Below are 26,240 nucleotides of genomic sequence, written 5' to 3'. Positions count from 1 at the left end.
GCTGGGCAGCGGCCCCCGGTATCAGCAGAGTCCGGCTGGGCAGCGGCCCCCGGTATCAGCAGAGTCCGGCTGGGCAGCGGCCCCCCGTATCAGCAGAGTCCGGCTGGGCAGCGGCCCCCGGTATCAGCAGAGTCCGGCTGGGCAGCGGCCCCCCGTATCAGCAGAGTCCGGCTGGGCAGCGGCCCCCGGTATCAGCAGAGTCCGGCTGGGCAGCGGCCCCCGGTATCAGCAGAGTCCGGCTGGGCAGCGGCCCCCGGTATCAGCAGAGTCCGGCTGGGCAGCGGCCCCCGGTATCAGCAGAGTCCGGCTGGGCAGCGGCCCCCGGTATCAGCAGAGTCCGGCTGGGCAGCGGCCCCCGGTATCAGCAGAGTCCGGCTGGGCAGCGGCCCCCGGTATCAGCAGAGTCCGGCTGGGCAGCGGCCCCCGGTATCAGCAGAGTCCGGCTGGGCAGCGGCCCCCCGTATCAGCAGAGTCCGGCTGGGCAGCGGCCCCCGGTATCAGCAGAGTCCGGCTGGGCAGCGGCCCCCCGTATCAGCAGAGTCCGGCTGGGCAGCGGCCCCCGGTATCAGCAGAGTCCGGCTGGGCAGCGGCCCCCGGTATCAGCAGAGTCCGGCTGGGCAGCGGCCCCCGGTATCAGCAGAGTCCGGCGGGGCAGCGGCCGGCAAGTCACCCGTGGCAGGTTTGGCAACAAACGGCAGGTCCCTATCGGCAGGCGGAAGCATGGAGGAGGTCTGGACACCATCGGCAGGCTGCAGCATGGAGGAGCACTGGATCTTATCAGCAGGTGGTAGCATGGAGGAGCACTGGATCTCACCAGCAGGTGGCTGCATGGAGGTGTGGACACCATCAGCAGTCGGCAGCATGGAGGATGGCTGGATATCATCAGCAGGCGGCAGCATGGAGGAGGACTGGATCTCATCAGCAGGCGGCAGCATGGAGGAGGACTGGATCTCGTCAGCAGGCGGCAGCATGGAGGAGGACTGGATCTCGTCAGCAGGCGGCAGCATGGAGGAGGACTGGATCTCGTCAGCAGGCGGCAGCATGGAGGAGGACTGGATCTCGTCAGCAGGCGGCAGCATGGAGGAGGACTGGATCTCGTCAGCAGGCGGCAGCATGGAGGAGGACTGGATCTCGTCAGCAGGCGGCAGCATGGAGGAGGACTGGATCTCGTCAGCAGGCGGCAGCATGGAGGAGGTCTGGATCTCGTCAGCAGGCGGCAGCATGGAGGAGGTCTGGATCTCATCAGCAGGCGGCAGCATGGAGGAGGTCTGGATCTCATCAGCAGGCGGCAGCATGGAGGAGGTCTGGATCTCATCAGCAGGCGGCAGCATGGAGGAGGTCTGGATCTCATCAGCAGGCGGCAGCATGGAGGAGGTCTGGATCTCATCAGCAGGCGGCAGCATGGAGGAGGTCTGGATCTCATCAGCAGGCGGCAGCATGGAGGAGGTCTGGATCTCATCAGCAGGCGGCAGCATGGAGGAGGTCTGGATCTCCTCAGCAGTCGGCAGCATGGAGGACGACTGGATCTCATCAGCATTCAGCAGCATGGAGGACGACTGGATCTCATCAGCAGCATGGAGGACGACTGGATCTCATCAGCAGTCAGCAGCATGGAGGGTGGCAGAGTTGTAAGAGCAGGAAAAAAGTTCTGTTCATTTTTAGGCTGACATACTGGAGTCCTGTGAACATTTGCATTGTGCTGACCAGAGTGTACTGCTGATGGAAATGTAGTAACAGTACTGGGAAGAATAGAGTGAAGAGCAGCAGAAGTACAGGAAGAGGCCTGAGATGTTGCTATGGGTAACAGTATTGCAGGGGGAGCCTCCAATGGATTACATACTGAGGAAGACTGGTTACTGGTGGCAGGGTACTGATCTACAGGTGGTAAAGAACACTCAGTAGCAGCTGTGGTTGCTAAGGGTAACAGAGGAATAGATTCTTGATTTATTTCAGTAGATATAACTTTATGTGGCTCATCTAGAACAGGGGATAGGATCTCTGACCAAGCTTGTAGCAGAGGGTGAACCAAAGTCAGTTTGTCTTTCCCTAGTTGCCTTTGCTCTATTAAAGACTGCACAGCAGCAATGCAATCCAACAACACCTGGTGTGAATAGGCTGAATACTGCTGGAAGAAAGAACCTGCACAATATTTCAGCAACCATCCCAAAAATCCAGCCTGGAACATAGTAAATGGAGGAGTGAAAACATCCTGGCCCTGAGAGATCGACTGAAATACTAGTTCAGAACAGACGTGAATTAAAGGCTGAACTTGTCTAAGGGAGAATCTGCCCTCAACAGCGAAGGCATGCACTGTCAGAATGTTTTCCAACAGTTCCTCCTCAGTGAGACTCAAAGCTTGCAACAATGAACGACAAAAATCTTTATCTTCTGCTGCATGCACACGACTAATAACCTGCACGCTAAGCATCTTGACAACAGGAAAATGAAATCAAAAGCAACTGGCTCCCAGCTCCAAAGTGTAGCTGATCTGGTCGTAGTGGGCGTCACTATTATGTCAGGGTTCAGCAGCAGCTAGGGAGACCAGACACATGTAGCTACACACTAACACTATATAGATAGCCTTAAAGTAAAATGTATTATAGTGAACCACAAAACAAACATACACAGCAACAGTGAACCAAGAGCAAATGCCAGTAAACAAAACCCAACCCCAAAGACACAATAACTAAAGAACCAACTATCTACAAATATATACAATATAAGAGACAAGGTTAACAGAGAAGCAAGGAAGAGGGCAAGCAAGACTGGATACTAGGCAGATAGCAGGAGCAAGGCAAGGGGTACAGGACAGATCAGGGTATGGATCAGGATCACAGACACTTGGTTCAGGCAGCAAGGAGGCAATCAAAATAGTGACGTACCTGGGAAAGGGAGGATCAGCCTTAAATAGCCACCTGGCAGCTGAACACAGTTGTAAGTGATCATAGAAGCCTGCTGGCTTCTGGGAGACACCTGCTGGTAGACATTGAAACTGCAGCATACAGCCCAGGGCAACACAGTGCCACCAGCAGGTGAACTCAATCCTAACACAGGGTCATCAAAAAGAAGAAGAGACTGCTGCATGACTTGGGGCTCAGACTGCTTGGCTGATTTGCAAGGGGGTGAGGTGAAAGATTGATGGACATCAGCTGCAGGTGCCAACTCTGACCTTTCAGCAGTAGACTGGGTGGGAGGCAATGTGAAGGAACTGGAGGCACTGCCAGCAATCCGATCTATCGCCTGTACTTGTTCTGGCCTCAACATTTCTAGAGGCGCATTTGGCCCTGCCAAATACTGCTGCAGGTTCTGTCACCTACTCACACCTGAGGTAGGTGTTTCACTTGTGCGTGTAGCTGGCACAGATCGACCACGTCCTCTCCTTGCAACAGGAGCTCCACCAGCAGCACCACGACCCAGGCCACGTCCCTTATTTGACGTTCTCCTCATATTTCTCTAATTTAGGATCTTGTCCTAGAAAGGTGTTTATTGAATAGCGGAACAAAACAACAACAGTATCGCACGGGTGTATCTCACAGTCAAATATGCAAACTATGCCGCAATTTAATTTTTTTTACCCCAAAAGGGTGTTTATTAAATAGCGGAATAGAACAACAACAGTATCCAAAGGGTGTATATCACAGTAACATATGCAGACTAGGCCGCAATTGAATTTTTTTTCCCTAAATGGGTTTTTATTAACCACTTAAGCCCCAGCCCTATTTCGGACACTTTTTGTTTACAAGTTAAAACCAGTATTTTTTCCTAGAAAACTACTTAGAACCCCCAAACATTATATATATTTTTTTAGCAAAGACTCTAGAGAATAAAATGTCGGTCATTGCAATATTTTTTGTCACGCGGTATTTGCGCAGCGGTCTTTAAAACGCCATTTTTTTGGAAAAAATTAGAAAAATCACATTTCACTGCATTTAAAAAATACTAAACAGTAAAGTTAGCCCATTTTTTTTTGTATATTGTGAAAGATGATGTCACGCCGAGTAAATAGATACCCAACATGTTATGGTTTAAAATTGTGCCCCCCGTGGGATGGCGACAAACTATGGCAAATAGAGATCTCAATAGGCGATGCTTTAAATTTATTTAACGGTTACCAGTTTAGAGTTAGAGTGTAGCTCTTTTTCTTAAATTTTTGCTCACGCTCTGGTGATCGCGGCGATACCTCACATGTGTGGTTTGAACAGCGATTTCATTTGCGGCTCGACTTCGGTATACGTTTCTTTTTGTGCGCGAGCTAACGGTGACGGGGGCGGCTAAAATTGTATTTATTTTTTTCTTATTTATTTATTTTTAACTTTATTACAGGTTTTTTTGAAAAAAAAAAAAAAATCTGATCACTTTTATTGCTGTCACAAGCAATGTAAACATCCCTTGTGACACCAATATGTAGTGACAGGTACTCTTTATGGAGGGATCGAGGGTCTAAAAGACCCTAGACCCCTCCACTACACTTCCATGTATGCAAAACGCCGAAAACTGTGTTTTTGCATACAGCTGTTTTTTCAATTTGCCGCCTTTTGCAGCACAGTAACCCGGAAGTGACGTCATGGACGCCGCCTCCGTGTTACGTCATCGGAGACCCGATCGAAGCCGTTTCCGGCATTCTTCGGGACTCCATCAGGCCGGCGGACGTGCCGGCTGGATGCTCGGAGCTCCCGGTGGGACGGGAGCCCCGAGCAAAGTCACGGAAGGCGGCAAACCCAACCCCTCTAAGGTAAGCTGGGTTCCACAGGCCCCCCAACCAAAGTGACTCCCGTCACACTATATCTCTTCTATTTTCGAATTCTTTTTTCTTTCCTCCTGTGGTATTGATAGAGTGAACAAACAATAGAACAAATTTTGGGGTGTCCCCCCTTCATCAACTCTGATGGAGGGACACCCCAAAACACATAAGCAGTTATTTTGAGGTCCACATCCCACCACGGCCTGCATCAGCAAAGGAAGCCCAGTGGAGAGTCTTGGTGGTCCTTGATTGCACATATTTGCCCGTGTTTCAACTTTTTTTGTGAGTACAATGTGCATGCTATTTTATTTTAATAAATTGTTCTAAAGATAATGCGCTAGGCTGGTTCCCCCTCTGTACGTTCCTTTTTTAGAGTCTGTTTGGGTTACCACGACCTGTGGAGAGTGGCAGCACAGCCGGGACTAGAGATGGCCTTGCGGTTCGCCCGGCGGTCAGTTTGCGGCAAATTTTGCTTGTTCGCTACCCACCAAATTTGAGAGCACATGGCGTCATTCGCGGCGGCCATATTAGTTTACATTGGGGAGAACTTTGACCCATGACACAGCCGTCAGGTGGAACGGGACAGCCAATTGAAACATTCCAGCACATGGACAGTCCCCCTACCCTATAAATAGACCCGACCTGGCGGCCATTTCACATTCTGCTTTTTGCCAGTGTAGGGCGAGGTCTTCTGTGCTCATCAGGGGGAGTTTGCTAGACACATATAGCGCTGTGAAGATCCACAAAAGTTTCAGGGCTGGTATTTCGGTATAGGCCTTCTACAGTCTTTTTTCAGGTTGGGGACAGGTATACAGTCGGTGCTTTAGGGGCAGTTAGAGATCGACTGCAGTGACACAAATCGTTATGTTAATGTCCACAAAAGTCATTTAAAGTGCTGCAATGTCGGTATAGGGTCTATTACAGTCTCTTTAGTATAGGGGCAGGTATCCAGTCTGTGCTGTAGGGGCAGTTAGAGATCGTCAGCAGTGACACAAATCACTTTTAAGTAATTTTCACAAAAGTCATTTAAAGAGCTGCAATTTTTTTGGTATTGCTGTGCAGTGCACAAAAAAGGGGGGTGGGGGAGGGGGTTAATCCACAGTATAATATACTTTGTAGAAAGCATATTATAGTGAATTAGTAGTATTATTGTGCACTGTGCAGCATTGTGACAGGTGTGGTGACTTAGCATTGCTGCAGCAATACTACACACAGTGACAACAGTTACTGGCCAATTATTTGTAGAACTGGTGTGATAGACCCCCAAAACCACATATTGAAGTGGGGTGTTATCTGAGCATACTTTTACAAGTGTATTTGTGTCCTGCAACAATATTGCCTCTTTTGCTGAGTGAAGTCTGATACACACAGTGCCAAACTCCCTGGCCAATTTTTTCAACAACTGGTGAGATAGACCAGTGGCCCCCCAATACCACATATTGAAGTGGGGTGTTATTTAACAGTATACTTTTCTAAGAGTGTATTTTAGTCCTGCAAAAAATTTGGCCTCTCTTGCTGTGTTGACTGTGCTACACACAGTGACAACAGTTACTGGCCAATTAATTGTAGAACTGGTGTGATAAACCTGTGGCCCCTCAATACCACATATTGAAGTGGGGTGTTATCTACCTTTTTCCAGATATAGTGCGATTCTCTAGAGACTTTTGTCACAGGGTAATTAAAAAACATGAGAGGAAGAGGCAGAGACGTACGCAGGGGTGGTTGGGCAGGAGCAGAAGGCCAGAGACTAACTGTGAAGTTTCATAAGGCGCGTGCAATTACGGCAAAGGACGCACCAGACTTGGTTGAGTGGGTCACTCAGCCTTCCTCTTCTGCACCCTCCTCATCTTCTCTATCTGTACCCTCTTCACGCTCTGCTGTGTGCACCCCCAAAGACACCACCACCACCACATACCCTCCGCTTGAGTCACTGGAATTATTTTCTGATCCATCACAAGACGTTTGCGATGACCAGCTCTGAAGAAGGGGGCTTGACTCCCGAAATGCGTTAGCGGTCGCATCTTAAAGGACATGTTCCAGCACACGTGTGACGGGAATTTGTAACACAATTTTATTTCTGCATGTTTGGGAGTATGCATTTGGCATTTTTTATTAAAAATGTTATACAGGGGGGGGGCGTGGCGACCGCCAACTAAGATGGCCGCATAGCGCCGGAGCTCCTGATCACACCCAGCGAAATACGGATCTACGACCGCATCTACGGCTGCTTGTGCCTCAGCTCGGGAGGATCGTGAGTGTGAATACCCCCTGCACACACCCGGGATGGCAAGAAGGAAGAACGGGGCCCCTGTGGTCCGCAAACTATCGGACTTTTTCAGGCCGGCGACTCCCGGTCTTCGGCAAAATGACGCCGGCTCCCAGCGCTAGTCCTCTAGCGGCGGCCGCACCTACGACATCAGAGGGAGCGGTGGCGAGTCCCGGGCGACACATCTCACCGACCCCGATGAGACCTTCCCGCACAGAAGACTCCTCTCCTTCTACTCCATTGACGCAAAGCCCTGCGAAATCTAAACCCAGGTGGGACAATAGCCACACGTCCTATGACGCTCCGGATATGGAGGTGAGCACCCATTCTACTACTAGCCCTCTACTACTAGCCCTCTGTACCCCCTCCAGACCCCTTTGCTGCAATCACTACCACGGGTCAGCCAGTGTCGGATACCACGCTTAAGGAAATGATGTCTATGCTTAATAACTCTATGCAAGCTAACATTGCGGCATCCATCTCATACTGTCAAAAGGAGTTTCATGGCTTGGGAGATAGGGTACACAACCTGGAAGACAAGATGGAGGAATTCACATCCTCATATAATGTGCTGGTGGACTCCCACACGTCCCACCAAGAGGACATTCACAAAATACAGGCGAAACTGGCGGACCTGGAAGACAGGTCCAGGCGCAATAATCTTAAGCTCCGTGGCGTCCCGGAATATGTTTTTAGTCGATTCTACAGTGCTGCCGCTCGTGACAGCCACCTCTATTTCCCCTATCAAATGGTCCGATCATGCTGTGATTCTAATGACAATATCCACCACCCCCTCCACCCCTTCCTCCTTCGTTTGGAGGTGCAACAACTCTCTCCTGTCTGACCCCGAATCACTTGCACACATACAAGTCCAATTACGAAAATTCTTCGCCACCAATGCTACTCCTGATATTTCCCCTTCCACGTTGTGGAATACCCACAAAGCATTTATTCGGGGAGTGCTGATTCAATTGGGGTCCCGCCTGAAAAAGAAACGCCATGCTAAAATGCACAGCCTCATTAGTGATATCCAATCTCTAGACGCGATTAACAAAACATCCCCTTCGGCCACTAATACGTCCAAACTGACCTCTCTCCGGATTGACCTCCGTCGACTTTTGACAGAACAACACGACAAGATGCTCGCACGCCTTCACTTACGCTACTACTCATCACATAATAAAGCGGGGAAATTCCTTGCATCCAGATTGAAAGCGAAACGGGTCAAATCCAAAATTGAATATGTATCCCACCCCCACACCGGAGCTTAAGTGATGCACCCCCAGCAAATCGCAGACGCATTTGCGGACTATTATAGTTCCCTATATAACCTGACAAAGGATCCTGACACACCCCAACCTACCGAATCAGTGATCCATGATTTCCTTAGCCGTATCAACCTCCCCACACTTACCGCAGACTCTCTAGCGAAACTCAACGAACCGATCACGACCAATGAACTTACCCAAACGCTACAATCCCTACCTTTTGCGCAAAAGCCCGGGCCATGACGGGCTATCCAACGAATACTACTGCACCATGCAATCGATCCTATCCCCTCATATGCTGAATTTGTTTTCAGATACAATTACGGCTGGTACCCTGCCCCCAGAAATGCTCGAAGCTAATGTCATTAATCTTCCTAAACCTGGGAAACCCCCAACTACCCCGGCCAATTTCAGACCTATATCCTTACTGAATACTGACATCAAAGTGTTCGCTAAAATCCTAGCCAATAGAATAGCCACCGTCCTACCTGCGCTATTGGCTGACGACCAAATGGGGTTCGTAAAAGGCAGGCAAGCCCCAGATGCCACCAGAAGGGTGGTCAATTTGATCCACCACGCGGAGCGCACAAAAACGCCTTCTCTGCTTCTATCTATAGATGCAGAGAAGGCGTTTGACCGCGTCCACTGGGGATACATGAAAGCGTTACTACTCCGCTTTGGACTCTCCGGCCCAATTCTGTCCGCCATTCTAACCCTCTATTCCTCTCCGTCGGCTAAAGTGCTGTCGGCGGGGGTCCTCTCCAAACCCTTCTCTATCACCAATGGCACCAGGCAGGGGTGTCCCTTATCCCCTCTCATTTTTAACTTACTAATAGAACCTCTTGCAGCATCCCTGAGACAACATCCCCTTATTTCGGGCTTCAAATTCCCCAAGTCACATCACGTGATCACACTATTTGCGGACGACGTGATACTCAGCCTCACAAACCCCATCATATCACTTCCCACGGCACATGACCTCCTACGATCCTTCAGTAGCATATCGTACAAGGTGAATTTCGGTAAATCCGTTATCATGAACATGGGTTTGAACTCCAAGGTTCGCTCTCACCTGCAGTCCGCTCTGCCATACACCTGGTCTACTACACCGATACGCTACTTAGGTATCAACTTGACATTTCTCCACAGCAGGCCTGGTGACTTCCAACATCTCGCCCCTACTGTCCGACATATCGGCGGATGTCGCCAAATTTACTTCCACAGAGTTATCCTGGACAGGTAGAATCGCCGCTTTCAAAATGATTTGTCTCCCCAAAATACTATATGTATTTCGGACCAGTTTCTATACCCCGTAAATCTATTATGTCCTTAGAAAAAATCCTACGTACGTGTGTGTGGCAAAGGAAAGGGGCGAGATGCGCTTATGCTCATATGGTGCGACACAAGTCAATGGGTGGCATTGGCTTCCCTGATCTCTTTGATTATTATCACGCATCCCGCTTGACACCGTTGAGACAATGGTTCCATAGTCCCCTAGCTCTCCCGTGGCTTCCACTCGAAACCTCCCTATCTAATGTAGAGTCACTGAGCACACTGTTACTTGCAGACCATTGGAGGAGGCTTCCATTGTAGTCTTATCCCCTACCCACCCAGGCCTCACTGCTGTCATGGAGGTATTTTATCGCTAAACTCTCCGATCACCAACGTCTCACCACAATGCATTTACCTCTTACTGTACTCCAGACACTTCTCCCCTGCACCAGTCTTTCCAGATTTGTACAGGCGGGTATCACGGATGTGGATCAACTCTTCCATGGGGACAAAATTAAACCTTTCCCCACCCTACAACAAGAATTCAACCTACCCAAACAGGCGATGCTGTCTTACAACAGTGTATTGAGTTTCCTGCGCAGACATCCACCCCCTAAGTTGCAGCTACCTCCGATGGTCTGGCAGTTCCTCTCTGGCTTCGCCACCAAAGTTAAGGGAATATCCCTGTTTTACAACTCTTTTGCACTGAAAACTACCTTCTGTAAGACACCGCACATGATCAAATGGGAAACTGACCTTAAGATTAGTCTCACGGGAAGCTCAGTGGCAAGTGGCCATCAGAGCATCTTATAGGGCAACCCAATGTGTTTCCCACTGGGAACAGGCCCAAAAGCTACTTACACGTGGTATTTGACACCATATAGACTATCAAAAATTTACGATTCTCACAGCCCTCTGTGTTGGAGAAACTGTGACCACGTTGGCATGATTCTTCATATCTTTTGGTTATGCAAGGGCCTGACTAGTTTTTGGGGCAAAGTGTTTGAAATAATCTCTGTTGTTACCGGCATTCTGAAACAGCCCGACCTGGCTCTGGCCCTTCTCACCCTAGGGATTGATTTGATTCCGCCTCTCATGCAGACAGTAGTGGTACACATACTGATAGCAGCCAGAACCACAGTCGCGCGGTATTGGAAACAATCCTGCGTGCCCTCCCATCTGGAGATTATTAGAAGAGTTAACCATCAATACTCCATGGAAAAGGCTTACGCATATTCACTTATTCGCGGAACAAAGTTCCACAAAGAATGGTCAACGTGGTCACAAAGTCAATACTTTAGTTCCTCCTGTTGAAAATTAGGATATCGATATTGATATTGGTTCTGAATTTTGCTTTTGCTTTAGCTTAAAACTTTAGCTTAAACCCTGGCATTTGTTGTTGTGTTGTTGTCATGTCTTTACTACTATGTATCGTGACATTTTCCACACCATTGTCCTTGTATGTTTACTCATTGTTATATGAAAAATGTAATAAAAAATATTGAACAGTAAAAATGTTATACAGTACCACGGGTAATGCACTAGGTGGTTGCGCCTCCTTTCCTTTCTTTCATGTACCCGATTTGGAGTTCCCTGCTTGAGGAGAGCAGCACGCCAGTCTTCCCCTTTGAAGTGAGCGCTTGGTTGAAATATTTGTTTGGAGTACATGTGACCAGTAGACCATGTTTCATCGAAATTCCTCATGCCAGGCCACAAATATCCGCCAGACTCCCATCCACCCACAACAATTCTTGGTCCTTGGCTTCGCTACATACAGCGGCATAAAAGGCATTTCATGTCCATTGAATGGCAAATTTTTGGAGCCTTTCAGGGCCGACAATTATTTTTTCTGTGAATGCCTAATGTACCTCCAGCCACCAAATACGTTCTTTGCTGTCAGTTCAACCCATGTGAGCTAATTTTTGGAGCCTATACAGGCAGACACTTACTTCTGTATACTGTGAACCCCTACTATACCTCTAGCCATGAAAAACGAAGTTCTTTGCTGTCAGTTCAACTCATGTGAGCTAATTTTTGGAGACTATACAGGCCGACACTTACTTCTGTATACTGTGAACGCCTACTGTACCTCTAGCCATCAAAAACAAAGTTCTTGGCTGTCAGTTAAACCCATGTGGGCTAATTTTTGGGGCCAATACTGGCCGACACTTACTTCTGTTACCTGTGAATGCCTAATGTACCTTCAGCCACAGAATACTACATTCTTAGCTGTCAGGTAAATGCATGTGGGCTAATTTTTGGAGCCCGGAATGGCCGACACTTCTTTATCCTGTGAATGCCTAACTTTTCAGACTGGAATTGAAAATCAATGGGTCGGTAAGGATTCCGCCAAATTGTGGCATGGATGTGGACCCATTTTACAGATGTGTGAATGGACCCTGGATTTATGAAAAAAATATATTTTTTTCTGCTGTAAAAAAAAAAAAATAATAATAATTTAGGGCAACCTTTTCAATTGCAATACTTCTGTTATGACATTGTCCATGTGCTGGGACTATTTGTGCACAGCTAGTATGTCTTTTGTGGCTGCAAATATGACCTAAAAGGTTTTTAAAGTTCGCCTCCCATTAAAGTCAATGGGGCCCGCCGCTAACTCGCGGTTCGCGGACTTTTGAGAATGTTCGTCTATCTCTAGCCGGGACTACGTCCATTCAACCTGAATCTCATTCTCCGGATATCCGTTTCAAGATAACCCCTCAAGCGCAGGAGTCATTTATCTTTTGAACAGCCAGTACCGGCCCCAAAATTAGCCCACAGGCGTTCACCTAAAAGCAAAGAACTTTGTATTCTGTGGCTGGAGGTACATTAGGCATTCACAGGATACAGAAGTAAGTGTCGGCCAGTACAGGCCCCAAAAATTAGCCCATAGGCGTTCACCTACAGCAAAGAACTTTGTATTCTGTGGCTGGAGGTACATTAGGCATTCACAGGATACAGAAGTAAGTGTCGGCCAGTACAGGCCCCAAAAATAAGCCCACAGGCATTCACCTGGCAGCAAAGAACTTGGTTTTCTGTGGCTGCAGGTACATTAGGCATACACAGGATACAGAAGTAAGTGTCAGCCAGTACAGGCCCCAAAAATTAGCCCACAGGCGTTAACCTGACAGCAAAGAACTTTGTATTCGGTGGCTGGAGGTACATTAGGCATTCACAGGATACAGAAGTGTCGGCCAGTAAAGGCCCCAAAAATTAGCCCACAGGCGTTCATCTGACAGCAAAGAACTTTGTATTCTGTGGCTGGAGGTTGCTGTGTGGAGCAGGGACAGACTGTATAGTGACACAAGTCACTAGCTAATAGGTCCACAAAAGTCTTTTGTAAGAGTAGGGAGAGGTTGCTGTGTGGAGTTGGGACAGACTGTAGCAATTAGGAATTCAACGGACATAAAAGGCCTTTTATGTCGCTGTATTTACCTAAGACAGGGACCATGAATTGTTATGGGTGGTGGCGGATATTTGTGGCCTGTCATGAGGAATTTGAATCAAACATGGTCTACTGGTCACATGTGTGGAATTCCTCTGAGATCCATGCCTCATTCATTTTTAGAAATGTGAGGTAGTCAACACTGTCGTGAGCTAGGCGAGTGAGCTTATCGGTCACAATCCTCCCTGCTGCGCTGAATGTCCTTTCGGACAGGACACTGGACGAGGGGCAAGCCAACAGTTCCATTGCAAATTGTGCAAGCGCTGGCCAAAGGTCAAGCCTGCCCACCCAGTAGTCCCGGGGTTCATCACTTCTCAGAGCGTCACCATCGGCCGTTAACCTGATGTAGTCGGACACCTGTCGGTCTATGTGTTCCCCGATGCTGGAGCCTTTGCAGTCAACGCATAAGTCGCGGTGAGCCCAACACTCACCTAGAGACGATCCACTGGACAGATGGAAAATAGGGTTTCCATCCGTCCAGATTTGACGGATCGGATGTCAGCGCGCATGTCTCCGCTGACATCCGATGCCCCATAGACATGCATGGGGGGACCTTTCAGATCCGCCAAAAAAATGGACAGGGGGATCTGAACAGTCCGCCTGTGTGAAAGGGGCCTAAGAAGGCACCTGGACTCCCATCAATGAGCCCAGTGGGAGCAATGCCATCAGAATACACAAAGCCACACTCCAGGCTCTCACCGCCCAGCCTCTTCTTCTCCTCTCTCCTCACAAATGTCCTCCACTCCACCTTCCATCATGCCGTCCTCACGTTTTTCTAGAAAATGCCAGGCTTCCATGGTCCAAATGTTTGAGCGTAAAAAATGATGATGCTGGATAACCCTCTTGCCCAACGGTTGACCGCTGGCTTGTCGGAACTGATAGCCCGTCAACTACTGCCATATCAACTGGTGGACTCGAGGCCTTTCGAAAATTTGTGGCCATTGGAACACCACTATGGAAGGTCCCAGGAAGGAAATACTTCTCGCAGAAGAGCATCCCAGAGCTATGGCCATGTTCAGCGGCAAGTGAATGTATCTCTGGCACACAGTGTAGGTGCCAAGATGCATCTGACCAGAAACACGTGGTCTAGCAAACACGGGCAGGGAAGGTATATCACTTTTACTGCCCACTGGGTGAACCTTCTGACGGCCGTCAAGCATGTAACCCGTGGCACCCGTGTAGATTTGGTATTACCGCCACGGATTGCATGCAGGCCTGCCTCTTCTTCTTCTCCTCCTACTCCATCATCCCTCTCCTCCTCGGCTGACTTCTCCTTTTCCGCTGCTACCGTCTCTTCTTCTGCGCTGCCAAACATCCCCAGAACTTATTCGGCATGCAAGGTGAGCCACACTGGTCGTGCACTCCTTTCAGCTTTGTGTTCACAGGCAGACCAGTGGCTAACACCGCTCAATTTGACAGTTGGTAAGGTGGTGTGCGACAACGGTGCCAATCTGCTGAGCAAGCTGAAACAGGGCAAAATTACACACGTGCCATGCATGACACACGTCCTGAACTTGGTCGTGCAGGGATTCGTTGTCAAATACCCTGGGGTCCAGGACGTCTTGCGGCAGGCCAGGAAAATTTCTGCCAATTTCCAAAGATCTTACACAGCCATGGCTCACTTTGCTGACATTCAGCGACGACACAACCTGCCCGTCAAATGTCTTATTTGTGACTGCCCGACGTGATGGAACTCAATCTTGTATATACTTGATAGGCTGCTCCAGCAGAAACGTGCTGTTAACGACTACCTGTACGAACTCTGCGGCAGGACAGGTTCTGGGGAGCTTGGGTTTTTTCACTGCGTCAGTGGCTGCTCATTGTAATGTTCTGGTACCTCTGGTACCCTTATTCCACCTTCCTATTCAGTGTATGCGTCCCACCATTCTCTTCTGGTAGGTGCGCATACACCTTTAAGACCGATGCTGTCATCACTGAGCGCCGCAGAGCGGCTATTTCAACCGCCGGCGTTCTCACTGACATGTTCGTTCAACCTGCCTTGAAGCTCATATGCTCACAAGCGTACCTCGCTGTCGGAACCTTGCTGCTGATCCCTGTATCCCGCTACCGGATCACTCGCTCATACCGAACCTCTCTACTACTGCTTGCTATTAGTGATAAGTACCCCGCAGGGGAATCCTCCATAACCTTCCTACTAAGCTTACACTATCTAGCTCTGCATATTAAGGACTGTAACTATCATCTGCACTGTTTTAGATTGCTAGCTCTTGAGCCTACTAACATCTATCCTTGCACTGGGTTAGTCTCTCCTGTATGTCATCTGCTGTCCTACCACCTACTACCATACATGATTGCTAACCTATCTGCATCCTACCTGTTACCATCTATACTCTCATGAACATTTCTCTCAAGTGCTGTTCACCTATTTGTCACTGTTCATACCTGTCTCTTCAACTCATCACCACTATACTGCTATATACATCTATCACTCCAGGAACATCTTATTGAGTGTGTATATTTGTATGCTGAATCAGACAGACCACAGTGATGAGTCTTGGGAGTTGGAATTGGTATTTTAACATATCTCTACATGACTACTGAGTGGAGTTTTTCTGCAGCTGCAAATCCATCTTGTTTCAGAAAATGCAGGAGCGTTACACTCATGCGCGACACTGTCAGTCACAGCCAAGTCATTGAGAAGCAGGAGCAGGAAGATGAGGAAGTCATAATGCTGGATGAATATAGAAAGCATATTATAGTGCATTTTTATTGTGCAGCATTGTGACTGGTGAGCGGTTCTGCAGAAATACTACAACTACAAAGAGTGACAAACGCAAATAGAAAAAAGTATTATAACTGGTGTGATAGATCAGTGGCCCCCCAAAATGACAGATTGAAGCGGGGGTGTTATATAACAATATAATTTAATAATTGTGTATTTGGGTACTGCAGAAATTTTGCCTCTGCCTCATCTACGTCACCTACTCCACCACTAACATTAGAGATCTCGGAGTAGGCAGCGGGGACCAACCTCCTTCGGCTGATCTGAGTGGTGGCTGTTGCTGAATTTGCACCGCAGAGACATCACATGTAATTTTAGGAGCAGTGCGCTTCGAATTACATGCAAGCTCTGTGATCGCATCAGTGTGAACTGGCACTGACAGTCTGTCCCTGCTCCCCACAGTAAACCTCTCCCTACACTGAGAAAAGACATAATATAGACAGTACACCTAAAGGACTTTTGTGGACCTATTACCGAGCGATCTGTGTCACTGACAGTCTGTCCCTGCTCCACACAGCAAACCTCTCCTTACACTGACAAAAGGCAGAATGTAAAATGGCAGCCAGATCAGGTCTATTTATAAGGTAGGGGGTACGTCCATGTGCTGAAATGTCTCAATTTGCTGTCCTGTACCACCTAATGGATGTGTCATGGGTCAAAGTTCTTCACAATATAAAAGAATATGGCGGCCGCAAACATCGTCATATGTTCGCATGATCGGTGAAGAGCGAACGAGCAAAGTTTGCCGCGAACCGAACGCTGGGCGAACCGCAAGGCCATCTCTATTAGGATCCAACATTCCATAAAAACATTTAAAAAATTTTCTTTTGCTCAACGGTGGTCCACCAATGAGAGGAGATCAGCAGCTATTTGGATCTCAGGGGTTAAGGCCGATTTCCTGATGATGCCTCTAATAGGTGAAATGCATTGAGATCTGGTTGCTTTTTGAAGGTTGTGGAGAACCATTGATGTAATTTCCTGCACCTCTTTGGAACGAACCTGTGGCTGGGGACCGGAGCGAGCGGTGAGACCGTACCTGGTTTTAGTACTAAGGGGTACAGTAGAAGCTATTCGAGCTGGTGCCTGTCTAGGCACATTATAATGTAAGCAGACTATTATAGAGATGCTTTTTATGGGGAATTTTTTTAAACGAGCACCTTGTTTTTTTGTTTTTATCTTACAGTATCTCACAAAAGTGAATACACCCCTCACATTTTTGTAAATATTTTGTTATATATTTTTATGTGACAACACTGAACTGCTACAATGTAAAGTAGTGAGTAGGGTTGAGCAAACCCGGACTGTATTGTTCTGGTTCGGGTCCGGGTACCGAATACCCAAAAGTCCGGTACGAACCCGAACATTTCACTGTATGTTCTGGCACTGTCCGTTGTTCGGTAACGTTATTTGATGTTTTGGCACGGTTTTAATGGTGCGGTTTCAACAGGTGCAAGGCAGCCAATCAGTAAGCGTTTAACTAGTGTGCCCTAGAAGCCATCACAGCCATGCCTACTAATGGCATGGCTGTGATTGGCCAGTGCAGCATGTGAACCAGAGTCTATACAAGCTGGAGTTGCATAGCGGCGAGTTTCACTCTGCTATAACTATATTAGGGAGAGTTTCCTGCTGCTTCTGCTGAGGGAGAGATAGGAAGATTACTGTAGGGTCAGGGTGGAGATTGCTTTGAGGGAAAGCATATGAACAATCTTCTTTAATCAGACAGCAATCTACATTGATTTGATTGTGTGGGGGTGCAGTGCACGATCTCTATGCCCTGACCTGAGCCCAATGAGGAGGAGAAAGGAGGAAAAAAAACTTATCAGTCTGTTAGGCCTGCGGTGCTGCACATTTAATGCAAGCTCAGTGCATATGTGTCTGCTTAACCACTTTACCACCAGAGGATTTTGCTGTCTTACGTCCAGGCCACTTTTTGTGATTCGGCACTGTGCGAATTTAACTGACAATTGCGTGGTCGTGCAACGCCGTACCCAAACGAAATTTTACGTCCTTTTTGTCCTTTTTTTTTTCCCACAAACAGAGCTTTCTTTTGGTGGTATTTGATCACCTCTGCGCTTTTTATTTTTTGCGATATTAATAAAAAAAATGCGAAAATTTTAAAAAATTACAATATTTTTCTACTTTGACAGTTAAATATCCAATATATTCAATTTTTGTCATATATTTAGGTCAAAATTTATTTAGCTACATGTCTTTGACAAAAAAAATTCTCAATGAGCGTATTTTTAACCGCTTTATGACCGGAAGGTTTTACCCCATTCCTGACCAGGCCATATTTTGCGATTCGGCACTGCGATACTTTAACGGACAATTGCGCGGTCGTGCAATGCTGTACCCAAATTATACATTATATAAATTATGTCCTTTTTTTCCCCCACAAATAGAGCTTTGGTGGTATTTGATCACCTGTGCGATTTTTACTTTTTGCGCTATAAACAAAAAAAGAGCGACGATTTTGAAAAAATAATAATATTTTTAACTTTTTTTTATATGAAATCCCCCCCCCCCCCAAAAAAAAATGTAAAAATCAAAATGTTTTATCATTTTAGGCCAATTAGTTTTCTGCTACATATTTTTGGTAAAAAAAAAAAATCACAATAAGCGTATTTTGATTGGTTTGCGCAGAAGTTATTGCGTTTACTAACTAAGGGAAAGATTTCTGTAATTTTTGGTGTTTTTTTTTTTAACGAGTAATGGCGGCGATCTGCGATTTTATTTTTTGTGGGACTGATCGGACCCTTCACTGACGTTTTTGACACTTTTGGGGGTACCAGTGACATTACTACAGTAATCAGAGCTATACATATGCACTGTTACTGTAAAAATGACACTGGCAGGGAAAGGGTTAATTTTTATTGGAGAGGGAGGGGTTAATGTATGCCTGGTGCTTACTAACGTGTGTGGGGGGAGGTGACTGAGTGACACAGGGACAGATCGCAGGTTTAGCTATGCTGAACCCTGCAATCTGACCCTGCCTGTCACTTAAGAGATCCGCCCGCTTTGTTTACACAAGTGGGCGGATTTCCACACTAGATCCCAGATGATCGGGGAAGAGCAGCAGTGATAACCGCCGCTCCTCCCCTGGCCCGACTCCTGCTGTAACTGAATACAGCGGGAGCGAGCCTCCGGCGGTGAGCGCGCGCCGCCGAGAGAGGGTAATCTCTGGTGACGTCTACGTCGCCAGACGATAACAAACCACTTTGCCGCAGTACAGTCAACGTGACTGGTCGGCAAGTGGTTAATCTGCATTTAAAAAAGAAAAAAAAAATGTCCTTCATATTTAACTTTGACATACAGTCTTTAGACAGACACTGCTTTTCTAACCTGCTCTTCAAAAAGCACCAATGTAAGGGGAAAATAATTATTTTTCAGAATTTATGGAAAACAAATTATTTTTTAGTTTTTCATTCAAATGGGTTTTTTTTTTTTTTATTCAATAGCGGAATAGAACAGTATCCAACCTGTTAGGCATGCGGTGTGGAGCGGCCATTTCGTGCAACCACAGTGCATATGTGTCTGCTTTATCTGCATTTAAAAAAGAAAAAAACGTTTTTCCTTCATATTTTACTGTGACTTACAGGGTTTAGACAGACACTGCATTTCAAATCTGCTATTCAACAAGCACCAATTAAGGGGACAATTATTTTTCAGCTTTTCATTCATATATTACAGTGTGATGCACCCATTGCATACTGTTGTTGTATTCCGCTTTGCAATAAAAACCCATTTAGGGGAAAAAAAGTTAATTGCGGCCTAGGCTGCATATGTTACAGTGAGATAAACCCATTGCATACTGTTGTATTCCGCTTTGCAATAAAAACCCATTTAGGTGAGAAAAAGAAAATTGCGGCCCTGTTTGCATATGTTACAGTGAGATACACCCATTGCATACTGTTGTATTCCGCTTTGCAATACAAACCTATTTAGGGGGAAAAAAAAAAAATTGCGGCCTAGTCTGCATATTTTACTATGAGGTACACCCTTTCTATACTGTTGTTCTATTCCGCTATTCAGTAAACACCCATTTAGGGAAAAAATATTACATTGCGGCCTAGTCTGCATATGTTACAGTGCAACAAGGCACTCGTCTCGCACGGAGGCCCAGTTACTGGTGGTGAAGTGGTGCTGTTCCGCAGAGTGACTCATGCGTGCATGCTGCAGCTGAAACTCCACTATGGCTTGCTGCTGCTCACACAGTCTGGCCAGCATGTGCAAGGTGCAGTTCCACCTTGTGGGCATGTCCCATATGAGGTGGTGAGCGGGAAGGCCGAAGTTACGCTGCAGAGCTGACAGGCGAGCAGCAGCAGGGTGAGAACGTCAAAAGAGCGCACAGACGGCCCACACTTTCTGCAGCAGCTCTCACATATAGGGGTAATTTCTAAGGAACCTCTGCACCACCAAATTCAGCACATGCGCCAGGCAAGGGATGTGTGTCAAACCGGCTAGGCCCAGAGCTGCTACGAGATTTCGCCCATTATCGCACACCACCAGGCCGGGCTTGAGGCTCACTGGCAACAACCACTCATCGGTCTGCTGTTCAATGCCCCTCCACAACTCCTGCACGGTGTGGGGTTTTTCCCCCAAACAGGCAAGTTTTAAAACTTCCTGCTGTCGTTTTCCCCTGGCTGTGCTGAAGTTGGTGGTGAAGGTGTTACGCTGACCAGATGAGGAGACGGTAGAGGATGAGGAAGAGGAGTTAGGAACAGGAGGCAAACTGAAGCGCACTGCAATCCTCGGTGGTGGAAGGACATGAGCCAAACTGCTATCCGCCTCTGGCCCAGCCGCTACTGCATTTACCCAGTTTGCTGTTAGGGAGATATAACGTCCCTGACTGTGCTTACTGGTCCACGTATCCGTAGTTAGGTGGACCTTGCCACAGATGGCGTTGCGCAGTGGACACCTGATTTTGTCACCCACTTGGTTGTGCAGGGAAGGGATGGCTTGCCTAGAAAAGTAGTGTCGGCTGGGCATGACGTACTGTGGGACAGCCACCGCCATAAGGCTTTTAAAACTCTGCGTCTCCACCAGACAGAATGACAGCATTTCAAAGGCCAGGAATTTTGAAATGCTGGCATTCAGGGCCAGGGATCGCGGGTGAGTGGGGGGGGTACTTCCTCTTCCATGACAGTGTTTGGGAGATAGAAAGCTGAACGCTTCCAGATGACATTGTGGAGATGGTTGTTGGTGACCCAGGTGGTGGTGTTGCTGGCAGATCCTCTGTTTGCAGGGTGGCAGGTGCCGGTCTCACTACAGAGGTGGATGAAGAGGCCGAGACTGCAGCAGAAGAGGAAGCAGGAGGAGCCAGAGACCTTTCTTGGTTTTTGAGGTGTCTACTCCACTGCAGCTCCTGCTTTGCACTTGTCTGGTCATGCAGGTTGTTCTCAGGTTGAGAAGGTTTATGCCTCGCTTCAGGCTCTGATTGCACATTGTGCAAACCACTCGTGTCCGGTCATCATCACATTGTCTGAAGAACTGCTACACTAGGGAACTCCTTTGAGCTGGCTTTGGTGTGCTCGGTCCCTTGCTGCGTTGGGCAGTAGTCTAGGGCACGGCCGCTCCGCTTTTGCACCCTGCTCTCTCTTCTGCTGTGCTGGTGGCTCTGTGCGACCACCGCCTCTTCTTCCAAATTACTCAGGTCACCTGCATGGCATTCATTCCATGTGGGGTCGAGGACCTCATTGTCCTCCACATCATCTTCCACGCAGTCTTCACCCCTGCAACCCTTGTCGGTCTCCACAATTTGGAATTCCACAGCAGTTGGCACCTGTGTTTCGTTATCATCCGAGACATGCTGCGATGGTCCTCCCATGTACTCATCTTGAGACATAAGTGGTTGGGCATCGGTGCACTCAATCTCTTCCATTTCTGGGGCAGGGCAAGGTGGATGGCCCTGGGAAACCATGCTAACAGAATCATCAAAAAGAAGAGACTGCTGCATGACTTGGGGCTCAGACTGCTTGGCTGATTTGCAAGGGGGTGAGGTGAAAGATTGATGGACATCGGCTGCAGGTGCCAACTCTGACCTTTCAGCAGAAGTCTGGGTGGGAAAAATGTGAAGGAACTGGAGGCATTGTCAGCAACCCAATCTACTATCACCTGTACTTGTTCTGGCCTCAACATTTGTAGAGGCGCATTAGGCCCTGCCAAATACTGCTGTAAGGTTCTGTCGCCTACTCGCAGCTGAGAAAGGTGTTTCACTTGTGCGTGTAGCTGGCGCAGATCGACCACGTCCTCTCCTTGCAACAGGAGCTCCACCAGCAGCACCACGACCCAGCACTAACATGGTGGAGCAGTATGTGTGCACACGCCTTGACGTACTGAATGACGGGTCTGCCTCCTTCAACTGCTGGCTCTCCAAATTGGGCACATGGCCTGAGCTTGCCCTTTACGCCTTGGAGGTGCTGGCCTGCCCTGCAGCCAGTGTATTATCTGAACGTGTATTTAGCATGGCTGGGGGTGTTATCACAGACAAGCGCAGCCGCCTGTCCAGAGCCAATGTGGACAAGCTCACATTCATTAACCACTTGCCGGCGGTCAGCCCCCCTGGGCAAAGTGACGTACTGGTACGTCACTCGCCCGCGAGCCAATTGGGGGCAAGCGCCCGCCGCCGCCAGTTTACTGGGATCCCCGCGCGAGTGACCGGTGGCTCCGATGTCCGCCGGTCACTCGTGATCTCCCGCTGGAGAGGGAGAAAGGCAGGCGGCTAATGTAAACAAAGCCGCTTGTCATTCTCCCTGAAGTAACTGCAGAGATCATACGATCCTACATGTCTCTGTGGTTACATCAAAAGCCATGCCCCTTGACAGTTAGAAGCATGCCCCTAGGGACACACTTAACCCCTTGATCACTAATAAAGTTAACCCCTTCTCTGCCAGTGTCATTTTTACAGTAACAGTGCATATGTATAGCACTGATTACTATAGTAATGTCACTGGTAGCCCCCAAAAGTGTCAAAAATGTTAGTCAGGGGTCCGATCTGTCCGCCGCAATGTCGCAGGCCCACAAAAAAAACCCCCAGATCGCCGCCATTACTAGTTTAAAAAAAAAAAACAATAAAAATTACATACATCTTTCCCTCAGTTAGTAAACGCAATAACTTTTGTGCAAACCAATCAAAATACACTTATTGCAATTTTTTTTTACCAAAAATATGTAGCAGAAAACAAATTGGCCTAAAATGTTAAAACATTTAGATTTTTACATTTTTACATTTTTTTGGGGGAATTTCATTCAAAATTGACGTTCTTTTTTTTTGTTTATAGCGCAAAAAATAAAAATCGCCTAGGTGATCAAATACCACCAAAAGAAAGATATATTTATGGGAAAAAAAGGACTTCAATTTTGTTTCGGTACAGCATTGCATGACCGCACAATTGTCCGTTAAAATCACTCAGTGCCGAATTGCAAATAGGCCCTGGTCTTTGAGCAGCTAAATCCTCCGGGGCTTAAGTGGTTAAAATGAACCAGGCATGGATCCCACAGGACTTGTCCTTACCCAGCCATTGTTGTATTTTTGATCTTTCTCACTTTTTTTGGGGTGTACCCTAATTTAAAAAGAAATAAAATTAAAAACAAAAACCAGTGTTGGCTACCTCGTCCTCCTCCACCACCGCTTCCACCTACACGGCCACACGGCCACATCCACCTCAGCCTCCTACTCCATATGGGCCTCTTCCTCCTCCTCCCCCACCGCCGCTGCCGCTTCCACCTACACCGCCATATCCTCCTTTACCTCAACCTCCTACTCCATATGTGCCTCGTCCTCCTCCTACATCATTCAAGATGATTATTTTTTATTTTTCTGTTTTTTATGTTATTTTAAGTTATTTTCCTATCCACAATTGTTTGCAGAGCACTTGCCATGCTCTTAAGAAGATTTTGCTGCCATTTGCAGCCCTCTAGCCCTTTCCACTTCACAAACCCGGACTCTTTTTTCAAGTTCAATTGAACCCGCCGAACCTGAACATCCAGGTGTTCGCTCAACTCTAGTAGTGAGTGTACAGCTTGTATAACAGTGTAAATTTGCTGTCCCCTCAAAATAACTTAACACACAGCCATTATTGTCTAAATTGTTGACAACAAAAGTGAGTACACCCCTAAGTTAAAATGTCCAAATTGGGCCCAAAGTGCCAATATTTTGTGTGGCCACCATTATTTTCCAGCACTGCCTTAACCCTCCTGGGCATGGAGTTCACCGGAGCTTCACAGGTTGCCACTGGAGTCCTCTTTCACTCCTTCATGACGACTTTACGGAGTTGTTGGATGTTAGAGACCTTGCGCTCCTCTGCCTTCCATTTGAGGATCCCCCACAGATGCTCATTGTAGGCGAAACCTTGGGATCCAGTGATCACCAGTCAGTGTGGTTTAATATAAGAACTGTGAAAGAGTCACACCACACAAAAACAAAAGTTTTAGATTTTAGAAAAACAGACTTTTCAAAAATGAAATTAGTCATAAATGAGTCCTTATCAGACTGGTACGGATTACATGGAGTCCAGGAGAAATGGGACTACTTAAAAAGTGCATTATTGAAGGCAACAGAAAATTGCATTAGACTTGTCAGTAAAAGCAAAAAAAGGAAGAGACCACTGTGGTACTCAGCAGAAGTGGCCCAAATCATTAAAAATAAAAAGCTAGCATTTTGTAATTATAAAAAAACCCAGAGCAATGAAGATAAGGAAATCTACAAGATTAGGCAGAAAGAGGCCAAGCAAGTTATAAGAACTTCTAAAGCGCAGGCAGAAGAAAAACTAGCTCAGTCTATGAAAAAGGGGGATAAGACATTCTTCAGATATATAAATGAAAAAAGGAAATTAAAACAAGGAATAACTAAATTAAAAACAAAGGACGGAAGGTATGTAGAAGAGAATAAAGGGCTAGCCGACTGCCTTAATGAATACTTCTGTTCAGTTTTTACAGAAGAAAAAGGAGAAGGACCTCCACTTGAAAGGATGACTAATGAATCGTTTGATGCATGTGTCTTTACAGAGGAAGACGTTCTAAGATTGCTGTCTAAAGTGAAGACAAATAAGTCACAGGGTCCTGATGAGATACACCCAAAATTATTAAAAGAGCTTAGTGGTGAGCTGGCAAAACCATTAACCGATTTATTTAACCAATCATTAGTAACAGGAGTCGTCCCGGAAGATTGGAAATTGGCAAATGTCGTGCCCATTCACAAGAAAGGTAGTAGGGAGGAATCGAGCAACTATAGACCAGTGAGTCTGACATCAATAGTAGGCAAATTAATGGAAACCCTATTAAAGGATAGGATTGTGGAACATCTTAAATCCCATGGATTGCAAGATGAAAAACAACATGGGTTTACTTCAGGGAGATCATGTCAAACAAATCTTATAGATTTTTTTGACTGGGTGACTAAAATAATAGACGGTGGAGGTGCAGTAGACATTGCATATCTAGATTTTAGTAAGGCTTTTGACACTGTCCCACATAGAAGACTTATCAATAAACTGCAGTCATTGAGCATGGACTCCCATATTGTTGAGTGGATTAGGCAGTGGCTGAGTGACAGACAACAGAGGGTTGTAGTCAATGGAGAACATTCAGAACAAGGTCATGTTACCAGTGGGGTACCTCAGGGATCTGTACTGGGACCAATTTTATTTAATATCTTCATAAGTGATATTGGAAAAGGCCTCGATGGTAAGGTTTGTCTTTTTGCTGATGACACAAAGATATGTAACAGGGTTGATGTTCCTGGAGGGAAACGCCAAATGGAAAAGGATTTAGGAAAACTAGAAGAATGGTCAGAACTCTGGCAACTGAAATTTAATGTGGATAAGTGCAAGATAATGCACCTGGGACGTAAAAACCCAAGGGCAGAATATAGAATATTTGACACAGTCCTGACCTCAATATCTGAGGAAAGGGATTTAGGAGTAATTATTTCAGAAGACTTAAAGGTGGGAAGACAATGTAATAGAGCAGCACGAAATGCCAGCAGAATGCTTGGATGTATAGGGAGAGGTATAAGCAGTAGAAAGAGAGAAGTGCTTATGCCGCTGTACAGAACACTGGTGAGACCTCACTTGGAGTATTGTGCGCAGTACTGGAGGCCATATCTCCAGAAGGATATAGATACTCTAGAGAGAGTTCAGAGAAGAGCTACTAAACTAGTACATGGATTGCAGGAAAAAACTTACCAGGAAAGGTTAAAGGACCTTAACATGTATAGCTTGGAAGAAAGAAGAGACAGAGGGGATATGATAGAAACTTTTAAATACATAAAGGGAATCAACTCGGTAAAGGAGGAGAGCATATTTAAAAGAAGAAAAACTACCACAAGAGGACACAGTTTTAAATTAGAGGGGCAAAGGTTTAAAAGTAATATGAGGAAGTATTACTTTACTGAGAGAGTAGTGGATGCATGGAATAACCTTCCTGCAGAAGTGGTAGCTGTAAATACAGTGAAGGAGTTTAAGCATGCATGGGATAGGCATAAGGCTATCCTTCATATAAGATAGGGC

At 46.9% G+C, this 26,240-nt stretch overlaps 1 protein-coding gene across 1 annotated transcript in view; it reads right to left on the bottom strand.

The window, feature by feature from the left end:
• LOC309562208 (uncharacterized protein) overlaps nucleotides 1-26,240 on the bottom strand; it is a gene marked incomplete at its 5' end in the record, with an annotated part of 1,875,955 nt that overhangs the window by 1,622,668 nt on the left and 227,047 nt on the right. The window lies entirely within an intron of this gene.

This window comes from Pelophylax lessonae (assembly GCF_965119305.1).
Source record: "Pelophylax lessonae genome assembly, chromosome: 8".
NCBI lineage: Eukaryota > Metazoa > Chordata > Amphibia > Anura > Ranidae > Pelophylax > Pelophylax lessonae.
Note: the sequence above shows the minus strand (reverse complement) of the source record. Positions and strands in the feature narration are given on the sequence as shown.